Raw genomic sequence first — 23,855 nt, forward strand, 5'->3', positions numbered from 1 at the left:
CTCAAGTTTTAGCAGTTGAATGCATTGTTTCAAGGTACTACAGAGCTGTTGGCAATTCAAACCAGATCCTTTTCAACCCAAACTGTCCCATGATTGTTTTTTTTTTTTTTTTCTTTTTTTCAAATGTATAGGAAAAAAATGAGAGAATCACTGTCTTACAGACAAGCAAATGAAAAAGCAAAGCACGTAAAAGATCTCTCTTTGCTGTACCTATTTCAGTCGGAGCTCTTCTGAACAAGACTAATGTTGGGATCTGCAGCCCTCTCAGAAGAGGAGCAAATCTGATGGACCAGCCAATACAAGATCAGCCCTGAAGCCACAGACCCTGTTCAGACCCTGAATTGCTCATCATTTCCAGGTGGGAGAGAAGCACATAAGCATCCTCAGCTGATTTCCACCAGGGAATCACAGACTGTTCTCTGTGCAAGTTCAGACAGGTGCAGACTTTGCATTTGTGCCAGTAAGTTTATTTTGGCTGTGATACCCTCCTCTTTCCAGTTCAGACAGTGCTTAGAACAGGGAAGCTGCATTAAATTTTTCCCTCATGCTGTTCCATGCCTTGGCTCCGTTTTGAGAAATCATAAAATTAAGGCACAGGCCGTGGGATATCAGCCACAGCTTGATGTTGGATGATTTGTTGCTCTTGAAAAATCTGGCATGAAGAATGAAGCTTATGGTGCAAGGACACTGCCATTGGCAGTGAGAGCAACAAATCATTTTGTGAATGAGACTGGGAAGGCCATCTCACTTGTAGAATCCATCTGGTGATCGGAGCATCTCTGGGCCTGATTCTGACTTCCCCAGTGGGGTCAGTCAAGAACAGACCCTTCAGAACAATTGCACTAGTGACAGTGTTGACACGTATATGACACAAGAGATCAGGGTCATGTCAGATCTGCCAGAAGGGGTAGACTTTTTAATTGCTGTCTGTGTTTTTTTTTTTTTGGCCCTCACTTTGTAGGCACATTCAATTACAGATGCAACTTAAGTCATTTTTATGTCTTCCTGACTGACAGATATATTGGTTAATGTCCTAGCTGCAAAATTATGCCCACAGGTATGTGCAGCTGTTGTTCTGAGCCAGCGGAAGGAATGCATAGGTATGGTACTTCAGCAACTTTCTCTCTTCTCTCTAGGATGCCAAAAAGAAGAAACTCATTTTTAAAAAATCCAATTGATCCTAATAGGATAAGATATTTAAATGTAATTATTAAATATAATCTGTGCAGGACAAGGTTAAGGGCATTTGTGTAATGTAACTTCATATTTTTCCCTAAATCTATCAGAAGTTACTCTTAATTGTAGCTTCAGCTATAATTTACAAGGTTTTGAGCGGCTTGGTTTTAGATGATGACACTCCTGCAAAATCAGTGATGTTCCTGTGTGAGTGAGTAATTTATCTTGAAAAGTAAAAATGTTCATGAAAAGGTTGCAATGAACACTTTAAAGTCTGACTCTGTTTCTGTAGAGATCACACTGAATATGGATTAAATTGTTCTTTGATTGCATGATTAGTCTCCTAAATCTAACGTAGGCTTTCTATTCCTTCATGAGATGATTCAACGATTTCAAAGTGAGCTAATTAATTAAAAATTACAGATTTCAATAAAAATTCTATTAAACATCAACACATGCCTAATTTTTTTTTTTTTTAATTCTGGAACGCTTTCAAGCATATCCATTATTTCTTTAAATATTCAGAATAATTCTCAATGAAAGTCAATACATTGCAGCAATTTGGATGTTATGTCATTAAAACGATAAGGCAACTCTAAGAATTTAAGAATTGTGCCAAAGGAAAAAAAATAGGAAGATGGACAAAGACATCTGAAAATACCATCTGAATTATATAATTTTTAAGCTTGGAAATAGGAACTTGATTTTTATGATGAGAAACAACATCTGAATAAATGTTTGTCAGCAGAGTTCTCTGTTTTTATTTCCACCATTATTCTATTGCCTTTGCAGTTTACCACAGCCCATGCTGTTGGTGAGACAACACTGAAATGTGGATAAGGCAAGCGCTGATGTAATGCAATGCAATTTTTTAGAAGAATCAGCACACCATTGTTTCCCTTATCCTTAAGGCTTTTGGGATTGTGGGAATTCACCTTCTCCAGAGATAGGTACACACAAATTTCCCATAACTTCTGATGACTGCAGTTAATGTTAATGTAAAGGTTTGGTACATATGTATGTCCAACATGACAATCTTTTCTAAAACTAAATTATTGCAGTCAAGTCCAGGAAATGTTAGTTTAAAACTTGTAGTAGCATAAATGCTTCCTTAAAGTCCATGGTCCATAAACTTCTTGTAAAAACTGACTTTGAGATTGTAAAAAAACTGACTTCGAGAGGACAAGTTAAGGAGAGATCCTTCCTTAAATCTAGTGTGCCCTAACTGTCAAAATCTTCCAATACTGACTTGGCCCACCCGAGTCCTGAGCGTCTCATTTTCCTCCATCCCATGTGTTTCTTTGGGCCAAAATGACTGGATGGAGTCTCTAGTCCCTGTGAGTGATGTGGCTCCCATGCCATCCCTGAGGAGGTGGCAGTGCTGGCTGTAACCCTTCCAAACCCACAGAGGGGCTGAGCATCTGTGGCTCAGCTGCTGTGCAGTACCTGGGGAAAAGCTAGCATGGAGGTGTTTTCTATAGCAAGAATTCATCCTTAAATTCCAGTTCTATCTTTTCCTGCATTTCCCTACCCCTGTCTATCCAGCACTATCAAAAATGTGAAGTGCTGTAGAGAGCATCGAGTCTCTAAATTTCTACACATTTTACCTGCAAAAGGTATTCAGCATAATTAAGAGGGAATTACACCAAATTCCCACATTACAGCTGGATTGAGTGGAGAGGGCTGTGGAGTCATTTTGAAGAAATTGTTGTGTTCTTAGGCTGTTTGTGATGGAAGTTCCTTCACATTTCATGGATTTGTCATGCTTGAGATCCTGTGTACTGCACTGATCAGCCGTAAAACTGTCCTTTATTTGAAATTAAATGTGGAGAAGTTTAAATTGTTCTGTGTGTATACAGACATAAGAAGCTCATCTTTGGCAGTGCTCAGATTATTTATACTGCAGCTGCAGTAAATTTGAGTTGCACCAAATGTAGCTCTCTAAATGTCAGCTTGATTTTCTCAAGACCTACTTTTAACTTATTATAAATATTACTTGTTACAGATGCTAAAACTCTTCAAAAGAGGAATGTCAGTCTGGGTGCAGAAATATGCATCACAGCAGGACATTTATTTCTATTCTTCTGAAAAATTACCAAAGTTACCTTTGTTATATGCATTTAAGCATGTTGGGGTTGTGGGAATTCACCTTCTCCCTAGGTAGGTACACACAAATTTCCCATAATTTCTGGGGACTGCAGTTAGTGTTAATGTAAAGGTTTGGTACATATGTATGTCCAACATGGCAATCTTTTCTAAAACTAAATTATTGCAATCAAGTCTAGGAAATGCTAATTTAAAAGCTGAAAAGGAAAAAAAAAAAAAGAATGTCAATTTATATAGACTTTTAACTGATTATATGAAATTTTTATTGTCTCCGAAACTTGTCTACTTTTTTGTTTAAATAAAAAAAGCAAGAAGATAATTCACTATTTATAATTTAAGAACTTCAGTTGCTGCCATGCAATGATATGGTCCATAATTCAAAGCTTAAAAGTAAAAAGGAGAATCCAGCATTTTTTTTTTAGATACTCAGAAAGCACTGAGCACAATCTCAGTTCAAATTACTTATTCATTGAGATAAATAAAAGTTCAACACTGTATATAAGAGGTGGATTAAAATAATATTGATTGCAATTTTCTTGACAAATAACAAAGCAGAAATGAGAATTTGCATTCATGTGGAACAGATCAGTCACATTTGGAACAAAAATGACCTATCTTAGAAAACAGCTTGTAAGTAGGCAGGTAACTCTTAGAACACACTTTGAAGTTTTTCTCACATCATGCAATTACAGCCAAATATTTTTGCTTGGGTCAGGTGAAAAAACAAAAATCTGTATTCTCAGCTGTAGAGTTTTTAAGACCCATATTGTCTTGCTTATTACTGTGGATGTTAATTCCACAGTGGCAGTGTGACTGACCTTGCCCTTCTGCAGCTGGGCCTGTCAGATTACATTGATCTTAGGTACTGTTTGTTAGTGTTCTCTTTTCTGACCAGTCACCTTTAGTTACCCAAAGTCTTAGGTTCACTTCACTGTAATCAAGAAGCTAGTGTTCTAGGGAGAAAAAAGATATTTTTCATTGGGTTTTTGTTGGTTGCATTAGTTGTCTAAATGAGGGACTGTTAGAATAGGATGGTATAATGGAATAAATGTCAATTTGGACAGAGATATGCAGAAATTGTCTTAGTTACTTGTAATTTTTCTGCTTCATCTATTCATTTCTGAAATACTTCCAAGCTATTTATTTACTATGTTAAGAGTTTAATTTTTATTGATCTCTCAAATCGCTCATTGAAACTTTCACCAGAGTTATATCAGCACATATCATCTTATTGCCATGGTTTTACTATCATAACTTTAGTTTTGTGTCAGTACTAGTCAAAAACAATTCTAGCCATGTTTGTGACTTCTCTTGGCCATCCCTAGACTCCAGAGAAGTCAGTGGTTGGTGCCTCCTTGAGAGTGATGTTGAACCCCTGAGATACTTGCAGGCACATTCTATGGGCCAAACTTTGTCCCACGTAGTCTGGGGTGAATTTGTAGCTATTGATGTAGTTGTCAAAGTGTTCTGGACAAATCAAAGCAGAAATTGCTCTTTCCTTTAGGTTGAAGCATAGAAAAGACAGAATTAATTTTGATTTTTTGTAAATATTCTGACTTAATTTATAAGAATTGGAAATGCTTGTCACATATTCATCAGTACCAGTCCTTTTACCTGTGCAAAGTTAAGACACAGAAGACCTGAAAAGAGATGAGAGTAATTTTTGTATGAGATGGAAAGGCAAGAGAAAAAGAAATCAATTCAGCTAGAATATTCCAAAACAAATTCATGCCCTACTGAAGGATCAAGTACAAGGACTTTGAACGTTTGGGTTAGCTGGGGGACATCATCTGAATTAGATCCACTTGAAAGGGTGAAAAAGCATCACTGCTCTATCCGGTAATGCCACAAGTATTCAGCTTTTGTGGTTGCTGTTATTAATGCAGCATCTTGCTTTCAATAAGTAATGTTTACATTTCAATTGTAGCTTCCAGCTTGAGCTCACGATTCCCATTTTTTTGTAGCTGTTAAGTTCCATTGCAGTGAAGCCCAGTTTAATTCTTCTTCTTGAGTCTGCTATGTAATCTTGATTTCTTAAGCATATTTTCTAGCTCTGGTATTCTCTTAGATTCAGGATATTAGGACATTTTCAAAATGCTTTCTATTTACAATTTAACATTATACAATGTCAAGAATAATTAAAAGCATAGAGAGATGACAGAGAAAATGCCATTTATATGATCTTTCCATTTCGCTTTTATGAGTTTCGCTTAGAATGCCTTCTTCAGGGGCTAAAATTGTCTTTTTAGCAAATGCAACATGCAAAAAAAGAGTTAACAGAAAATGGTCATGATCACTCAGTAACTTTATTGTCACGGGTTGTCAAAGTTCTGAGCTAGGTGGTTTCATCAGAGTTCAGGATGAATGTCCAGCCCACACTGTGACTCAGTGTGTGAGGAAATCATCCCAGCTGGCAGTTGCTGTGGTAGGGCCTTGGGACAAAGCTTCCCTGAAGTTTGAAGGGGTGATGGAAGGGGAGATTTAACGTCTCGCTCTGTCTTGCTGACTATGGAGCTGATGGTGCACCTGACTAGGGGAGAGAAGGAGGCCTGTAAATTATGCTGCAATTTGTAGCATGAGGATGTCAGGAAGCTTGAAACCTTGCTGTTCCCTCCACTCCTGAAATACAAACCCCATACAATAGGCTCTTCTTGCAGGACCTACAGCTTCCAACCATCCCAGTGTACCTGGCAGCTCTGCCCTGCTCCTTTCCCCTGCCCCTGCTGCATCAGTGGGATCACACAGGGAGCAATATCCTGGCTGTGGTCAGGGGAGCAGTGGATGAGAAGAAAATTCAGAGCTGTAGCAAGGCCACAAAAACACACAACAAGTGGAGGCATGACCTCTGATGTGTCATACATGGGATGGTAAGGTATGAAAGCAGGCAGGTGAGGTACATATCAATGGTTTCAGCACCTACCAGGTTTGGTACAGAAGCATTTAAATACAGTACATCAGTATGTTGCCTGACAGTGCTGATATTCATATACCTGCATATATATCCTGCTCTGTTCCAGCTGCTGAAACATTTCATGTGTCTGAGTGATCAAAAGCATACAATATTGCATGTGTAAAAGAAGTAATTACATTATTGATGAGTTACAGAATTTAAGTTTTGGTCAAAGAAGGAGTTTGATACCACATAATACTTGGAGACTTGTGGCAGAATCTGTGGCCTTGAGTTGGAGTTGTAGGTTTCCTATACAATGGCAAAGAAAGAATGTATGATCCATAGTGGTATGCACAAACCTAAGCATTGAGCCAGCTGAGGTAGCAATAGCAAAGCCCTGAGGACTCACTCCTGTTTTAAATCCCCACCCTCTTGGAGGCTTACGTGATTAACTGTGCATTTCTCTGCATGCATTTCTCTCCACACATAATTTACAGCCATGAAAGTAGGAACTTAATCCTCCTCTTCACAGAAAAACCACATAGAAGAATCAATCTTTTCTATTAAAAGGGATCCAGAGCAGAAGTAGGTGGTGATTCCTCTCACCTCCTCCTCAGCCTTTTCAAGAGGACATCTTGTTTCAGCCCCTTTTTCTGCTTTTACAAGCACAATCTGACCTGGAAAGTTCCCCAGCATATAGACTGTTGGGGAGGACGTGTACTTTCAAACCCTGCCCGAGAAGTCATGGCAGATTGTATAAAAGCTTTAATGATTCAATGCTCTATGGAGTGGGAGTAGGAGTAAGTGTAACCCTGATTCTGCAGTGTGGCGGTTAGATCACTTCCATAGGTTTGGAATACTTAGTCTATGCTTCAAGGACAATTTAGTTATATTGTATTACTTAGAGAGTGATAAATAGGACTCTTTGGAAACAGTTTCTCTAGCCAGCTTCCCTACAGAGCCAAACTTCCTTCTTTATCTCTGTCCCAATGGTGACAAAAATGTCCAAAAAGACCTAAATGAAATACTTAAGAAATTTATAATGCAAACTGTGATACATTATGCATTTCCTCAGGAAAATTTTGGAAACTGGTCAAAATAATTTAATTAGTTACTTCATTGTGAAAAAGGTTTTAAGAGCCAATTAGACAAATCAAGCAGGGAGAGCTGCAAGCTTGAAATATAGAATCAGTAAAGTGAAATACTATTCTAAGGAAAAAGGTGGAGATGACAGTACATGAAAGGGAAGTGATCTGCAAATGAAAGGCACAATAGCAGTAAAAGACACATAGTGAGGGTGATAGCATGAACTGATGAGGGGGAGCAAATGGAATCAGTGCAAACTGGCGTAGACTCATGGAATAGCACTGCTTGGAATGAATAAGCTTGCATTGCAGCTGTCTCAAATAGGGACTTGCTACTGCTCAGGTAACGATCTAATTGTGGAGAAAACCATGCAAAGCTCGTTATCTAGCATATATATACACATGTGTATGTATTTTAGTTTGGATGGTCAAATGTGTCTTGTGCGGTGATGTGTCATGTTGTAAGATTTCACAGTAACAACTGTCTGCTTGTGTACTTTGATTTCATTGTTGTTGGTAGTGTAGTTAGTTTCTTCAGACCCTGTACATTGCACAGATACATTTGTACACTCAGGTTCTCTCTTTCTGCATATCCACAAAACATTCACAAGGGAACAATTAGTGAAATGATATAAAACGAATAACACAGGATCTATCAACAGGCTTAGGTTGGAAAGTGCCAGATGGGTGCTTCATACCTGAGCAGTGTGAAAAAAATCTGGATTGGAATGTTGAAGTTTTGCCATGTGTGTAATATCATACACATTGGGCCAAGCTCTGTCTACAGTATGGAATTTCACAGCTGTCAGTTTGCACTACATGAATGAACAGGCTCATGTATGTTATGCATCCTCTTACTCCCGTGCTCTCCACTGCTAGAAGTGCTGTTAGGCCTGCAAACTTTTGCCTCCCTCTTATAACACCCAACGTCCCATGCACAAGTCTGGAAGTGTAAAGCAAAATTAGAATTTCCCCCTTTCTGTATATGTCATTACAGATGGTTACAGATGGTTCTGTTCTGCACAACAGTCTGATGCAGAAGGTAGAAGCTCTCAAAGTATGCACTTACATATGTGAAAAGTATGTGAATGTCAAGTGTAAGCTAGATTGCTTGGACCAGACAATCCAGACTTTACCTCACACTCAATAAAATTATTTATGGAGGAAGAAAATGCTTTATATGAAAAAGGGAGAGTTCTTGTAGCTGCAAGGAAGGCTGGAGATTTTGGTGATAAATTGATAAGCAAAATTTAGACTTTAATGTGGTAACAATAATGCTAATTAATGGCATTAATATGGTAAAAAGAAATGCTTTTATAAGCATAGAATATGTAGAGTTATCTGTCAAACCTAGCTTGCAAGGTCATAAAACAACATGAATAAGAGCTATTGTTAGTAAAGAATATATTTCAGAGAACTCAATATGTTTTTTCTTCCATAGTATAGGCATTTCTGAAAAAAGCTGAAGGTCACATCTGGAAGATGAAAATGTATTTTCCCACAGAAGGTACTAAAGGGTTTATGATTATGTGAGAGAACACTGTTAGGTATATGGAACCATTACATTTTGACAAGGTAACTGATCTAGATGAATGATATTCACAAATTCCAGAGAAATTATTAAGGTAAAGAAAAGCCTTTAGAATATTTTTTTTTTTCACATCTTGTTAACAGCTAGGGAAACATCAAAAGACAGAAAGAGGGTAGTAGTTTTTCTGTATTTTTGGGAGAAGTTAGAGGGAGAAATACATGGCATTGTCTCAACTGTTTAGAGCATGGTGCTGATAAGGCCAAGATTATGGGTTTGGGTTTGATCCCTGTATGGGCTGTTAACTTAAGAGTTGGACTTGAGGATCCTTGTGGGTCCCTTCCAGCTCAGAACATTCTGTGGATGTGTAATATGGAAAGAAGAATTACTATTGTTTAAAGACCAAGCAATCAGGCTTGATGAATGTGCAATATTTGTGTGAACAGTCCTGAATAGCCAAAGAGAAGTAAATTAAAGGACATGTTGTGCTTGGACATACAAGTCTCTTGACACTATGTCATATGTAGACACCCACAAAATTGATTTCTCTAAAAAGCTAAGCTGAGATAAACACCAAGGATTGATGAAATGAATTTCAAATTAACTTAGTAGAAAAAAAAATAAAGCATGCAAACTAAAGGGGAATACTTTGTAAGAAGACATGAGACAAATGAGGCAGAATTAGTGGTCAAAGCTGAAGACCACTCTGGTATACAAGAGGGGGGTTATTGGAAAGAGAGCAGACTTTGCAGGAAAAAATAAGAATGAATGCAGAAACATGACTGTGTAGAGACAAAATAATGTTTTCAATATTATGCTGGTAGGAAAGCAGTAGTTAAGTTTAAAGTACTAGAGGAATGCAATTAAACCCATCCCCAGCAGCAGAACATTGAATGTCAATCAATAATTAGAGCTGGGCATACAGATAATAAACTACCTGCACAATGCGTACCAAGATAAATAATACAGAATACTTAATTTCCACATATAAACCTACTTACACCTATATGTAATATAGTTATTCTCTTAAGTGCTAAATCCATACAAGAAAGACTGATGGAAAATGAGGAATGATACTCTGCTGAACTCTAAAGGGTTTAGTGTGCTGTGCAGAGTATCCATCTATCTCTTTTATTTTGCTGAGGATCATTCATAGACTCATAGAATAGTTTGAGTTGGAAGGGACCTTTAAAGGTCATCTAGACCAACACCCCTGCGATGAGTGGGGATATCTTCAATCCATCCTCCTACCATCTCTGTCATGTTCCTGTTCTTTGAGCAAATAATCTCCAGGAAGAACTCCACAGTTCTTTAATACAGCTATAGTTTATTTTTGAGGTTAATTTGTGTCAAGATTGTACTGCTCCTTTGATTTTTGGATGGTAGCCTTAGGTTGTAGGCAGAATCAGAAAAGCATGTTGCACAAATGGTGCATTGAGCATAAGCAATGCAGTTCAGTCCAAGTGAAGTAACAATAAAGCCTTTAGACCATATCACATCTTCATCTTCATGCAACATATGTCACAGATAAATGATTTTAACTATACAGAAGAGAATTTTACCATGTATTTTAGTATGCATATCTTTCTGCTTGTAAAGCCACATACTTCACTATGTACAGTAAGATCAGCTGTGCCGAGTGAGTTAGCCTTGTGTAGAGGGAAAAAGAGCTTTATACAGCTCTCTAAAATTAGGTATAAGATCAGCTTGTCTTTCATAAAAGTGTCAGAGTTTCAAGTGCCAGTTTCTCACATATCTGCAAGGTCAGAAAAGGCTGTAAAGTCATACATGGGAGCTGGCTATCAGCTCTTGCAAATACTGTCACATGAAGCCATACTTGCTCTCCCTGAAGGACCATGCATTATTGAACTTCACAGCTGTGGTGGTTTTGGGAACAGGAAGAATGCTGCAGATGGAGAAGTGAAAGCTTCTTACAGCCTTTGTGCAGAAGTAATTTCAGGGAAAGAAATACATACTCTGGCTGTTGCCATTTTTATAAGTTTTTAAAGTTGTTTAAAGCTGAGTCCCTGGTTTGGACTGTTAAGTGCATCCCAGATAATGAGGAGTGGACAGTATGGTTGGCAGTACCCACATGCTGAGCTGATGTATCCACAGGTTTAAATTCCCTTCAACAAACTTATTCCACAGCTCATATAAGTTTCAAATATACTTTATTAAAATTGCTGTCCAGAAAAAAAATAAATTAAAAACATGCCTTCTTTGTGAAAAGTATATCTCACAATTAAAACTGCTCAGGCAGTGAGATTGCCCACTGCTTTGTCTTTACATTTTAATGTGCTTATTTATAGGAACACAGTTTTAAAAGCACACACAACAAACATCATTGTGCTCTCCAGGCAAATGTATAAGATGGGCTAAAATCTCCATTTGTCTGTGCTGTGCATGCTCATTTAGATTATGGTAAAGTGGGTATAAAACACTGCTGGAACACAATGGAAATGATGTATGCCTCTTTGCAATGAGATAAACGATTATATGTGGTATTAGAGCCATAATTTTATGCTTGTTAGTCATCCAATTTTGATTAAGGGAGCATTTATTTTAAGAATAAGTCTGCACTGCTGTTCACATTTTCTCTTTCTACAGCAAGTTGTATGTTAAAGAGCAGGACAAAATGCAGTTCAAGAATAGGACAGTTGGGACTGATGTGGAGAAAATAGCACAACACAGAGCTGAACTAGTAGAAGAGGTACCAAATGGAACTGTTGGTTACTGGCTTCGAAGGTAATTTGGGTTTAAAGGTACTTGGGCCCTTGAGGTAAACACTGGGAATTTCAGTTGCTCATAAAATGCTAAAGTTGACACAGAATGTTTGCCTTCCAAACACCAAAACCTTTTCAGATTAATTCCACAATTGTACATATTGTGGGGCTTTTAGTAGTTCCAGAAGATTTCAACAGTTGCATATGAAATAGAAACTCTTGAACCAAATCAAAATCAAATGAGGGAGGAAAGAGAGCTTTCAGCCAGGATCACACAAGAAAAAAGTTTAAAATTTACTGCTACCTCCTAAATCTCTCTTGTGCAAGTGTTACGAGTAAGATCAGGAAATTTTGTTTTTTCCTTTTTAGATAATTGAGTTGATGTAACACAGAGGAGTTATTATCCCTTCTGACAGGTAAGATGGGTAACTCAGAGCCAAAAGGAAGCATTTCTTAGATGAACCATGAGTAGAGGAGGGTGGACATGAGTGCCATATTCATTGCGATTTGAATTCAGGAAAATCCTGCCTGATGAAAGATATAGGGAGGGGGCTATGTCTTCTCCGAAGCCTAGAACTGAGTATGTGTTCACTTCCTTTGTAACAGCCTGGCTGATTCCTAGTGCTAGCTGTCCATAAGCTTGTATATGCACCAGAAAAAAAAAAGAAGGCATCTTTAAGTACATCTGAATTTAAAACTTTGGTTCAAACATATGGGAATGAAGGGTTTTGAAATACAAGTTATCAGCTAAACTTTCTTTATATTGTGTCTTAAGCAATCCACTTGCTCCTCTTACATATAGGCCAGCTAAGTGGGGTGCAAAGTTCTTATCCTGGCTCACAAAAGAAATAGTCTGACATAATTCAGGTATTTCAAATGATCTGTCATTTGAAGAATGACATAACCCTTTGTAATATAGGTGTAAGGGCTTTAAATTCCCAGCTCATGTGTCAGTCACAGTGGAAGTGCTGCAGAGGGCCGGCCCAAGGGCAGGGGGATGCGCCCCAGGACCCTGTGGCTTCCCTGCAGTGGAGAGCCTGTCTGGAGAGTGAGCTCAGAGCTGGCTTGGGCAGCTTCTGCAAGCAAGACTCAAGCCTTTGCCAGTGAGATTCACTGCTTGGAAGATGTGACTCCTTGTCGAAGGGAGCAGGGTCCCCTGACACCTACTTAGTGCACACAGGTTGCTGGGAAATTTATGACACCAGAGTTTTCAGTCCTGGCAGAGTGACTTAATATATATTTAAACCTACAATAGCCAGGACATATTTCATATCCTGGTTTTCTTTTCCCCTAGATATTGCCACTGTTTCAGTGAGCCTGCAGGGCACATTTTCTTGAAAGACAGATATGCTTTTTCATGTAACACCCCATTAAGTAAAGCCCTTTAGCAAGGACAAAGAGTCTCTGAAGATCCTCTTTTGGCATAGGATGTTTACAGACTGAAACACAAACTGGCTGTTTCACTGAAAAAGAAAAAATTCCAAATTTCCTGGTTAATCTGCTGACTGCCCTGAAACATTGTTTGTTTCAGTTTGATATTTTCCAAGAAAGCTTCTGATGATTTTTCTTTAACCTCTTTCTAATGGCTTTGTCAATATCTTTCAAGCATTTGTTTTTGTGTCAAGTTTTCATACTCCAGATATATGTAAATGAGAAAGGTGTTTGAAAAGAAAAGGGCTGCTGTAGATGTGTAAGTCTCTGAGACCTTCAAAATTAGTGAGCTGCAGGTGTAGAATAGTTGTACTGTGATGGATTTCTCCTCCAGCTGTAGAAATAGGGGGAAATATGCACACAGTGGAGTGTGCACACGATAGCGTGGCTTGTCAGGTAACTCTTCTCTAGAGAATGGCAATTTGGGGTCAAAAGTAGAGTGATTTCATGAGCCTTGTCTCTCCTCAACTTGCACATGTGGATTAGTAAAGAGCAGCAGAAGCAGTGAAAAAAGTGTGACTGACGGTTTCAATGTATTGCTCAGCTGCAGAGCTATTCAAAACAAATTGCACGATATGGAGCTGGTGGACATGGGATTGGTGTCCTGACAGACACGTTCCATGTTCTTAGCTTCAAATCAACCTTGAACAGCTTTTTGCAAGTTTTTCCTCTGCCTGCCAAAGTGTTCCTATCAGCCGTTCACAACTTTGGTAGAATTTATTTCTTTCCACCTACCATGTACAGGAAATTTGACTCAGAAAGATGAGATGCAAATATTATGCAGGGTTGACCTTTTCATTTGCAGGGTAACTAATTAGCTTGACAAGTAACACATTTAGTAAAATACGCATATGTCATTAGATAATCCTGCCTACCTCTTTATGGTGGCTCCCTAAAATATATCTTACTTTTGTTGCAATTAGCTGCAGGCTTGCTGTTGACTTAAATAAGAGCAGGACTACAGACTTAGACCAAATGCAAAGTAATTTAATGTGCAGTCTCTGATCTGGCAATGTCATAGTTACTTCTTTAGTTGTGCTTTGGCACCACAACATAGTGCTGACTGAGTACCTTTTCCAGTTCTGCTTGTTTTTGCTATAGGACAGGACATAATGTGTGGCATTTAATATGAAAGACATTAAAATAGAAATATTTTTAAAGTAAACTTTGGGGAAAGGTAGAAATTTCTGGGGCAGACTAAACTGAGGTGCCAGTCTGGACATGACTTTAGGGTGAACCTGGGCAACTGGCTGGACAGATTCCTTTAGCTAAACTGTGTAATGGTATTTATGCATAGACTGCTGTGCTGAGGTCTGTGCAGGAGTTGTAATTTGTATTGTTACTTCACTGCAACTAAGCAAAGAAAGACATGGTCATGTTCATTTTTTACTGTGGGTAACAACCTGGTGGCCTTCAAAGAGCCTGAGGAGAGGTAGTTGTGTCCTCTGCTGAAGGAAGGAGAGAGAAGTGGTTATTTAGACATAAGGGATTGAAATAAATGACCAAGAATTTGACCCAGGTCTTCTAGGCCAACAGAAAGAAGCTGGTCATGTCGAAAATGTAAAGCCCACTCCCAGTTGCTGTTGGGAGTCATTTATTGTCTTGAACAGATGTTCTCAACCACAGTTAACCTTGAATCCTGCATGGTTTGGGTCTGATGTAGGATGATTAGCGTTCCCTAGCTCTGGACTGCAGCGTCTGCTTTTTGGTGCCACCTCACAGTATGGTGTGGCAACAGAGATAAATGGTGCCCTGCTGCAAATGGTATTCGGTGATACTTTGCAATTCTAATGAACCCATCCTGTGCTCTTCAGTGTCCTTTAAACCTTGACAATTAGGAAGAGTAAAGAAGGGGGAAAAGTCTTACTAGATGGGAGACAATAGAGGAAACGGAGCTTGTGAATGCCTACAACAAAGAGAGGAATTTAATTTCATACTGATACTTTGAATTGTCTTGTTCCCTTTCCAGATATATTTTGGAAGATGCTTATGTTTTTATTATAAAATACATCAGTTAACTGTTTCACTGTTTTATATACTTTTTATTTTAATCTGGATCTGAGCCTGATGTTGCCATTAAATCATCTGCTTTGTCCTTCTTTATTTATATTCTTCCTTCTCAATTTATTGCCTCTTTGCCTTTAATGAAGCAGAGGTGGCAGCTTTACAGATGGGAAACTAAATCACAGAGAAACTACGTGACTTTTTTACGTGACCTATGCGCAGAAAATTAATAATCACTCTTATTAACAGGTGCAGGCACTACATGTAAATATTGCAAGTAGTTTAGCTGCTTTGGCTGTGCTGGTTTGGGGAAAGTTCAGATTTTATGAGAGAATGTATGAGACATTAGTGCAAATTTTCTTCTTTTCCTTACATTTTTGCTCATGGTGCATCCATTCAGTGAAGGCTTTATGTACCTCTGGGTCCTCTCCTGGCTACCATTGGGTTGGATTTCTCTCCTCTACTAAAGTGCTAAAGCTGCACTGGTTTTGGCTTTTGACATGGTCCCCTGGCAGAACTACTTCATGGAGCTCTCTTTATCCTCCTTGATTGCTCTCCTTTTCCTTCATGTTGGCTTGCTTTCATCACTTGTAGCCTGTTCTGATGCTCTTCAATTTCCTTTTCTTTTAGCAGTGTCTCCTGTTTGAAGTTTAAAGCAAGTCTTCCCTCTCTGTGGAAACATTTCACTCCTGTCTGCCATTCACTTTGTTTTTTCCCCTCCTAGGAGCAGATGCCAGCTTGTGCTGACATCATCCCCCAAAAGATTGCTTTGCTAATTGGTATGACAGAGAACTTGTTTGTTTGTTTGTTTTTCATTCTGCTTTTGCTTTCTATTTTGTCCTCTCTGCATTGGGCTGATCATTCTCTGGTGAGCTCAGCAAGGTCACTGGAGTCATTGGCAGGCTTGTACAGAAGGATGTCCTATATGATCCGTTTGACGCATACAACAAAGTCTGTGATGTCTATTAACAACTCCCAATATTTTGTAAATAGCAGCACTTTGGCCTTACTATTGTTCATTATCAGAACTAGAAGACTGCTTAGCATATTTTACTTATATTTACTTATTTTACTTATGTTACTTCACCAGGCCTTACATGCCTACAGAAGTAACCCTATTTAGCAGTGTAAGGGGTGAGGAACTGGCTAAGTAAGACAATTTTAAATCAGGTTGCATGTATGGATGTCAATGCTGAATTTTTAACAGTGGAGTGATGATGTCTGAAAGCTTTGTTAGCAAATATCTTTGAGAAGTGAGGAGGATGTTGAGGTGCCATGAGGTGAAAGAAAGGCAAATATCTTTGAAGATGCATGAAAAAGGAGAGCAAGGACAATACAGACCTGTCAGCTTCTTCAATAGCTAGATGAATGATAATTGATGCTAGAGGGAAAATCTTATTTTGTGGAGCTGTAAAAGGTTTTTGTACCAAGTGTGAGTTAAAAGTTAACAGATAAAGTCTATCTGAGATATACTTCTCACCAGAAATATCATGTGGCTCTAAAGGATAGAAATATCTTGGTACAGCAAGAGGGGATACAAATGATATAGAACAGACCAGGACTTTCAGCCACAACCTTTTTTTTTTTTTTCCAGAGAAAAAAACTTCCTTTATTCATGTGTTCATTGAAATACCTGGCATGTAGGTGTGCAGTGGCAGCATCTTTTCCATGTACCAAGGTGTTTAAACTAAGATTTAGCCCAGGTTCTTGGAAGTGAGAATTTAGCAATCAGCAAATGTACTGCTTTGCAGATGTGGCTAATTGTGTGACCCATGACTAAAGCACCGTTTTGAGAGTGTGAATTGATTTCATAGATCTTCTCTCATTTCCCTCATAAAAGGCAGAAATGGAGGAAGCGTCTTAGGGCCTATGACAGCCAGGGCACAGTCTATTATATATCCCCACCATTGGACAAATTTGCTCTCAGCCCAGCCTACAAACCTTAGAGTGTCTGATAGGTATCCACATACTGGCATCTTTCTTTTGTGCCTATCTACAGTCAATAGCCCCCATCAGTGGACTGCTCCTACCAGAGGAAACACTCCTGTTAGAATGGAGAAGAGCTAAAGTCTTAGTCTTACACCTCTGCTACAGGTCGAATAAATCACCCTGAACTTTTGGTACAATGACAGTGACAGCTGGGAAAAGCAATTTGTTGAAGACAGTTGCATTTTGCCGAAGAACTGTTGTCCAAAATAAAACAAAAGGTTCAGTGCAGGAAGAAAGGAATCTAAAGAAGTGTTGAAATAGATTGTCCTTTCCAGATCAAATGTTAGTATTATTTGCAGCACTGCTTTTTGGAGGTCTGCAGTGCTCTGGCTCAGCACCACTGCTGGCCAGTTACCCATCTCATCCTCTGCAGCACCGAGGGGCAAGATAATTCAGCAAGAGCCACCTTTACCTCCACCTCTTACCCATGGGGCAGATGGAGTGCCTGAGGCCTTGATAGTGCTTTTGCAGAGAGAGGGGGAGCTGGAGAAGTATCCAGCCCTACTGGCTTTAAATGTTCATGTTTTGCACCATCTGCAGAACAGGAGAAAAGGCAAATTAAGAATCCTTCACTTCCAGTCCTTGATTAGGAATCCCAAGGTCAAGCAACAATAAACTGTTTATTAACCTGTACAGGTGATAATGATACAGACTGATTCTTGTGACATTATTATTATGTTTGATGAGTTTTTTAAAAGAGAGACAGTAGATTTAGTGATTTAAGCTAAATGTATGGGAGCATATACAATGCATTATGCATTTAGTTGTTTCTATACCAAGAATTTCATAAAGTGATGTCAGTTGAAAATCTCTACTGGATTGCAAAATACTTATATGCAGAATTTGGGTACTGCAGAAAATTACACCATACTTAAGTTCCAGAGTTCCTTTACACATTCATATAACAGCCTGGCAAACTGTGTAAAACACATGACAAATTGTGTACCAGTCTCTACCAAGTAGATTCTGCTCCAGAAAAATATGCACAATGCCAACACTGGAAAAGGAAGGGTGGCCATTGCATTGTAAATATCACCTTCTCTTCCTCACTCTTATATGGATCAGAGATCGTGTTATATCTAACTCGCTTTTTCTTGCTTCTTGGCTAAAATGTCTGGATTCCTTTGGATAGTCATTTGATAAATCTATTAATAACTTTTCCACTGCCTTTCTAAAGTAATTTGGCTAATGTGCAGAGCTGAACTTCCAGCCAAGTCTGAAAGGCTTTTTTTCCCCATTTAGAAATTGCAACTGTTCCTTATGTGCAGCAGTAGTTTTCCCTTAGAAGAGGCTAAGATGGCTCTATTAGAAGAGCTTATGGTTTTTGGATACGTCTCTTGGGTACTTTTACACAGAAAATGATCACATTGAAGTACTTGTGAAAGGGAAACCCTTTTACCTGTTTTGAAGCTGGCATGATGCATACCGGGTAGGTCTGGATGCCTGTGCTTTGTGTGCCTTTGCAAGGACAGGACAGCTTTGAGCACCATTAGAGACATCCCTGCCTCGTTGTTATGGTTGTACTGGCTTTGATCCTCAGCATGGGAAGATGAAAAACCAGTTGGTGTCAACAATTGCAGTGGCTTTTTGTTAACTGCCAGGCTGGATCAAAGAGTGGAGCATTTTTGTTGAGATTGTGTCAGGACATTGTCTCATGCAAGTGGGGTGGAGGCAGGCTGGGCATGTAAGGGACAGCTTTGCCCCAGGCTGCTGTGGCTTTCTGTGGCAACATGGTGGCAGAATCAGGTTGCTAGGTAGGTGCTGGGGATGAGCCAGTGGCATTAAGGCAGCAGGCAAGAGGCTGCATCCAGTTCAAGCTGGCATTTCTGTCTGGTCTGCAAGACAGGCAGCCTTGGTGCTGTCAGGCACAGTGCATGTACAGCTGCCTGCTGGGGAAGGCTTGTCTAAGGAACAGCAAGGCTGGTGCAGGGATGACTGGAATATTTTCCCATAAATATTCTTTAAGCGTGTAAATGATTGTGATGAAATCATAAAAGTAATTGGCTCTTGTAACTCCTTTTTTGAAAACAAATTAAGCCTGAAAACATGTAGAGACCTCCTCCCTTTCCAGAATATTATTGAAAATTAATAGACCATCTGAGCCTGCAGTATCATAAAGTCTGTATCCTTTTTTTTTTTTTTTTCACATACCTTCAGATTCATCTCCAGCAGCTCTCCATCTGTTTCCAGGCTGTTTTCTAAACCAGTGTGATGCCTCAGGTGCAGAAGAGAGAGACAATAATTAACAATGTGGCCTACAGCATCTTGGGGAACAATTAATTTTAGTGAATGGACAGGGGGAGGAAGAAGGAAGGTAAGCTTTGCTCATTTGTCTGCTCATGCATTCACAGCTGGGCATATTGGATAGATGCACAGACAGATATGTATGTATCTCCCAAAAAGACTATTTTCAGCATTCCAACTTTCACTCTTTTGCAATGGCTGTTGTGCACAGAAGCCACTTGAAAACAACAGTGCCATCTGCTCTGAGGAGATTAGGGGGTGTCAAGGAATACTCTTTTTCACTTCTCTCATTCCTGCTTCTCTCCATCCTGTCCCTGGAAAAATCCCAGCTTTTAACCTGTCAAAATAGTTTTAAAGCTGGTCTCTGATGTATAGAAACCTGTGAGACAGAACCAAGACAGCTATGTACTGTCAAAGGAGTATGACTGCTTAAAAAAAAAGAAAATCCAATACCACTGAATAAAAGAACAGGGAAATGTAGGAGGCTACACACAGTAGCGTGTGGGGTAGTTCTTTCATGCATATGAAAGATACATTGATCAGGGAATACTAAATTTATATACAGGAAGACCATTTGACTGATTTATACTTAGAGATATTATAATGTCTATACACGGAACTGAAAATTAAAGATCTGCACATCTACAGAGAGGTTAAAAATGAAAACCATATGATGAATTAGGATTTTTTTCCCTCAAATGCAGGTCCTGAAATTAGAAAACCAAATCCATTTATAAGCTCTTAAATGCAAGTGGCCTCATTTCCGATGTGCTGAGCAACCGCTGCATCTGCCTGTTTCTGTTATTAACACTGGCTCTATTTCTGGGAAACAGCTGTCAGGAAGGAGATCCTATAGGGTCTCCTCTGACGTGTCTAGCTGGCAAATAGCCACATATAACTACAGGACCTATTTGTGATGCCTTAGGTTTTAACTTTTGTATTTTTCAAATCCTGTACTGCCTACTGTGTAACTCTGAAGTTTCATGTGGCCTGTTAGCTGCTGTTCTCTCATGCTGATTAGACATAACAAACCCTCTCTAGGTTTGCTCTCTGAAAACACCTTGATTGTCCCAGGCCCCAAAATATGTAAACTAAAAGCCTTTGAAGAGGAGGGGCAAACTTGGGGTAATTACATCATTAACTGTAGTTATAATTGGAGAATTAACCCTGATATGCAAATGGACCACACTTATAAAAGTGCGAAGAACCTGTGACCCAGGGTCCATCTTGGGTGGAGCCCCTTATAGGCTTTATACTCCCAAGGTGTACCTTTGAAGGCCCTTCTAATAAATACCTACTTTTAGTCTCTTTTTCTTGTCTAGCCTCTGGTTTTAGGTAGCCACTTCAAGGCATCATGTGCCATGTGAGTACATCTGGAGATATGGGGAAGCTGCTGAGCTTTCTGACTGACTGTAGTCTCCAGGTAGGAATCCAGGAGAGATGCTGAGGGAGGAACCCCACCACACTTGACTTCTTCAGTCCTTTTTCACATCCTTCTGTCCCTTTCTCTTCACACGCTGGTGCCCATGCTTGATGCAGAGACTACTTGAAGCAGCAGAAGAAACTTGCTGTGTTGGTTTTGAGAGTGAGATATCACAGATATGACTCCTTGGTTCTGTGTGGAGCATGGGCAAATGGGGTATTTCAAAACTGGTTCATCTCACAAGTGTGTGGTCAGATTTGGAAAATGGCCGTGTTAGTAAACAGTACCTGAAAGCTTAATCATGAGCCCAAATAAGGTGGTATCTAAACCTTTGGCTTTATTCTGGAATTTTTAATTTCACAAGTGTGCCTGCAGTAGAGAGGAAACAGTGTGCCCCACTGGAAAGCTAGCAGTGCATGCATCCCTTCAAAGAACAAATTAATCTGCCCTTTTCCTTTAATGTCTGCTTATTCAAACAATTAAGTAAATTAAAAAAAAAAAAAAGAATCTCCTCTGAGCCACTCTCATATGTTTTCAGGCAGTAACATAAATGAGAATCAGTAATCTAATGCAGAACTGATTTGAGTGTGTTTACATGTTATTAGGAAGCTAAAAGGTTTATTCATGCCTTTGGCTCTGTATGTATGTGGAAACAGCTGCATGAGAAGGCTGCTGTTGGCTGACTGCTCTCTGTGCAAAAACCCTCCCAAACTTGGGCATTTTTCACTTCCAAATGTCCAGGCTATGTCAGCAGGGAAGACTACAGAGTGTCTTTCAGGATGTTAAAGCTGTCATTTGTGCATCCAAGAAAGGACTGTGCTGTGAAGGTAGGAGTATTTTTCTATAAGGAAATTACATGCTGGGAAAGAATGTGAACTTCTCTGGAATGTGAGGAGCAGATTATGTTAATATCTGCTTATCAACTTTGCCCTCTTGATTCACTTCATGCTGCATCAATTATACTGTAACTTTTCAAACTGCAGTCTCTAAGTGGTATTGTTAACTATAGCCAAAGGTTGGGAAAAGATAATCGTTTTAAAATTTGATTGCTTGCTCACCAGGAAAGCAACAAGAAGGGAAAAGAAAAGGTATTACCAGATCCTGTAAAAAAATAGAATTCCATCTATTTTCACTTCTAAATAAAATAGAATCCCCAGAACTGCTCATTTTTGACAATATAAAATACTCAGTGTGAAATTTAATTTTGGTTGTAATGTATGCATAATATTGCACAGAAGTATCAATACATATCATACAGAGGTTCTTTGCCAAAATGCACCATTCCACTCCCATAAAGAGATTACTCAAACCCAATTTTTTATGGGGAAATTCATCAAAATAAACTCATGAGTATATGACCTGAAAAAGAAAGCAAATGGTGGTGTAGGGAGCTCTTCCATAATATAAAGAGCAGAACATAGAGCAGACAAGGCAAGTCCCAGTGTGCGAGCTTTGCACAGCTGTAACTTCTGTGATTCAGTCGTTTTCTTTCAGTTCTTTCAGTTCCTGGTCAAATGGCTGTTAAACATAAGGAATGAGATGCTCTTAACTCATACTTTTAAAACAATTTTTAGCAAAGCAAGTGTCTTTCTCTTTCATATCACTGGGGGTAATGTTACTGCCTGGAAGAAACTCAGTCTTCCATGATTCAAGAAAATCTTCCTCAGTGTTAAACATTCACTTGTGTGATTATAGGCAGCCGAGGTAGTGGCCTTCTGATGTTAAAAATAACACAAAAGGAGCTGCATAAATTACACCAGTGCGTAAAGTGTGAGAAGGAAGAAAAGGTATAGTGGGAGTGACATCTTCAAAAGGTTTACAAGGGAAGTAAATCCTTACTGAGAAAAGTTTACCATCATTAGTAATCAAAGAAGAAACTGATGTAAGGAAAACAGTACAAAGGTGGCTGTTGAAAAATTAGCATTTGGACATAGGGGAGAGTAACATGGAAAGAATTGTCCTAGGCACAAATTCCGTAGATAGTCTTTGCCCTCCCTGATTAGCTACAATCTACCTAAACAGGGAACTGATGCCAGGACAAGGATTCTCCTTCTGAGAGGTGAGACTTGGGTGAATCTGTTTTCAGATGTCTCTGCCTGTGCCCCAAAGAACAGAAAAAACCCGAACAAACAACAACAACAACAAAATAACAACAAAAACAGATGGGAGGAGGAATTCTCATGAAAAATCATTATATCATTTATTATTTCATTGAAATTATATGAACCCAAGGAATTCCAAGACTTTTTGGTCCTGCAAGGCATAGAAGAAGGAGCAATCTTGTAGCAGTACTGGAAATGTTCATAAATAATTTTGAACATGCCTTGTTGAAATATTCTTGGTTTCACAGAAAACTCGTTCTTTAGTCCTGTGTAATGATGAGCCTGGCCTAGAGCAGTAAGAAAGGAGAGGAGGCAATGAAATGAATTGTAAAACAAAATTCAAAATTCACTAGTAAGAAAGAGGGGTGTTTTTTCAGTGCCTGTGTCTTTCCTGCTGCTGGCATTCCATGATGATACAGTAAAGCTACCATGTACCAAGCAAAAATTGAAGGAGAAGAATATTAATAAGATGACAAATTCTTCTGCCTGCCTATTTACTGTTAATGATAGACCTCTTCATTTACACCTCTGCCTAAGAATGGCTCATAGTTAACTGTATTCCCTGTGTCCTGACCTACAGTGGTTCCTTAGCCGTGCTATGCATATTTTAGCTCATTTAATCTTTCCTTTGAAGTCATTCCCTCCAGCTCTTTGTCATTTGTCTTGCTTTTGTTTGGATCCCTTCCAATTCATCCTGGCATGAAGATAGCCAGATGGCAGTGTTTGGGGTGGGCTTTCAAGAATATGCCAGCAGGAAGTGCAACCCAACCCCTGCCATCTCCCAGGTGGACTTGGTAAACCCATGGGATCCCCGGGGCGGGGCGGGGCCTGGTGCCTTCCTGCTCATAAGCTCTGTATTACAGACTGCACACAGTGGAGCACTAATAAAAGAGCTGCAAATTGCACTGGCTGTTAGTTTGGGCTTATTTTTTTGTTGTTACTGAATACCACAGTCCCAGTTCTGACCCTTCTTCCTGTGTACACTGCTCATATCTTTTTCAGCCTTGCTACCTTTCTGTTCCCTTTCTCCCACAGAGTGTCTATCCTGCAGTGTATGATTCATCAGATTCCCTTCTCTGCATTTCTCCAGTTTGTATCTCCTTCAGTGTTTCTAGACAATATCATGAGGCTCCTTAGTGCATTGCCTTAGGTAT

General features: G+C 39.2%; 1 long non-coding RNA gene across 1 annotated transcript in view; it reads left to right on the plus strand.

Moving 5' to 3' along the window:
- LOC121668436 overlaps positions 1–23,855 on the plus strand; it is a 203,741-nt gene that overhangs the window by 95,034 nt on the left and 84,852 nt on the right. The window contains exons 6-7 of the long non-coding RNA XR_006017377.1: positions 220–358; positions 19,090–19,246. This is a non-coding gene — a long non-coding RNA (uncharacterized LOC121668436). The remainder of the gene's footprint in view (positions 1–219; positions 359–19,089; positions 19,247–23,855) is intronic.

This window comes from Corvus kubaryi, unplaced genomic scaffold (genome assembly GCF_017639235.1).
Source record: "Corvus kubaryi isolate FWS band 111438036 unplaced genomic scaffold, C.kubaryi_AGA036_p1.0 133, whole genome shotgun sequence".
Taxonomy (NCBI): domain Eukaryota; kingdom Metazoa; phylum Chordata; class Aves; order Passeriformes; family Corvidae; genus Corvus; species Corvus kubaryi.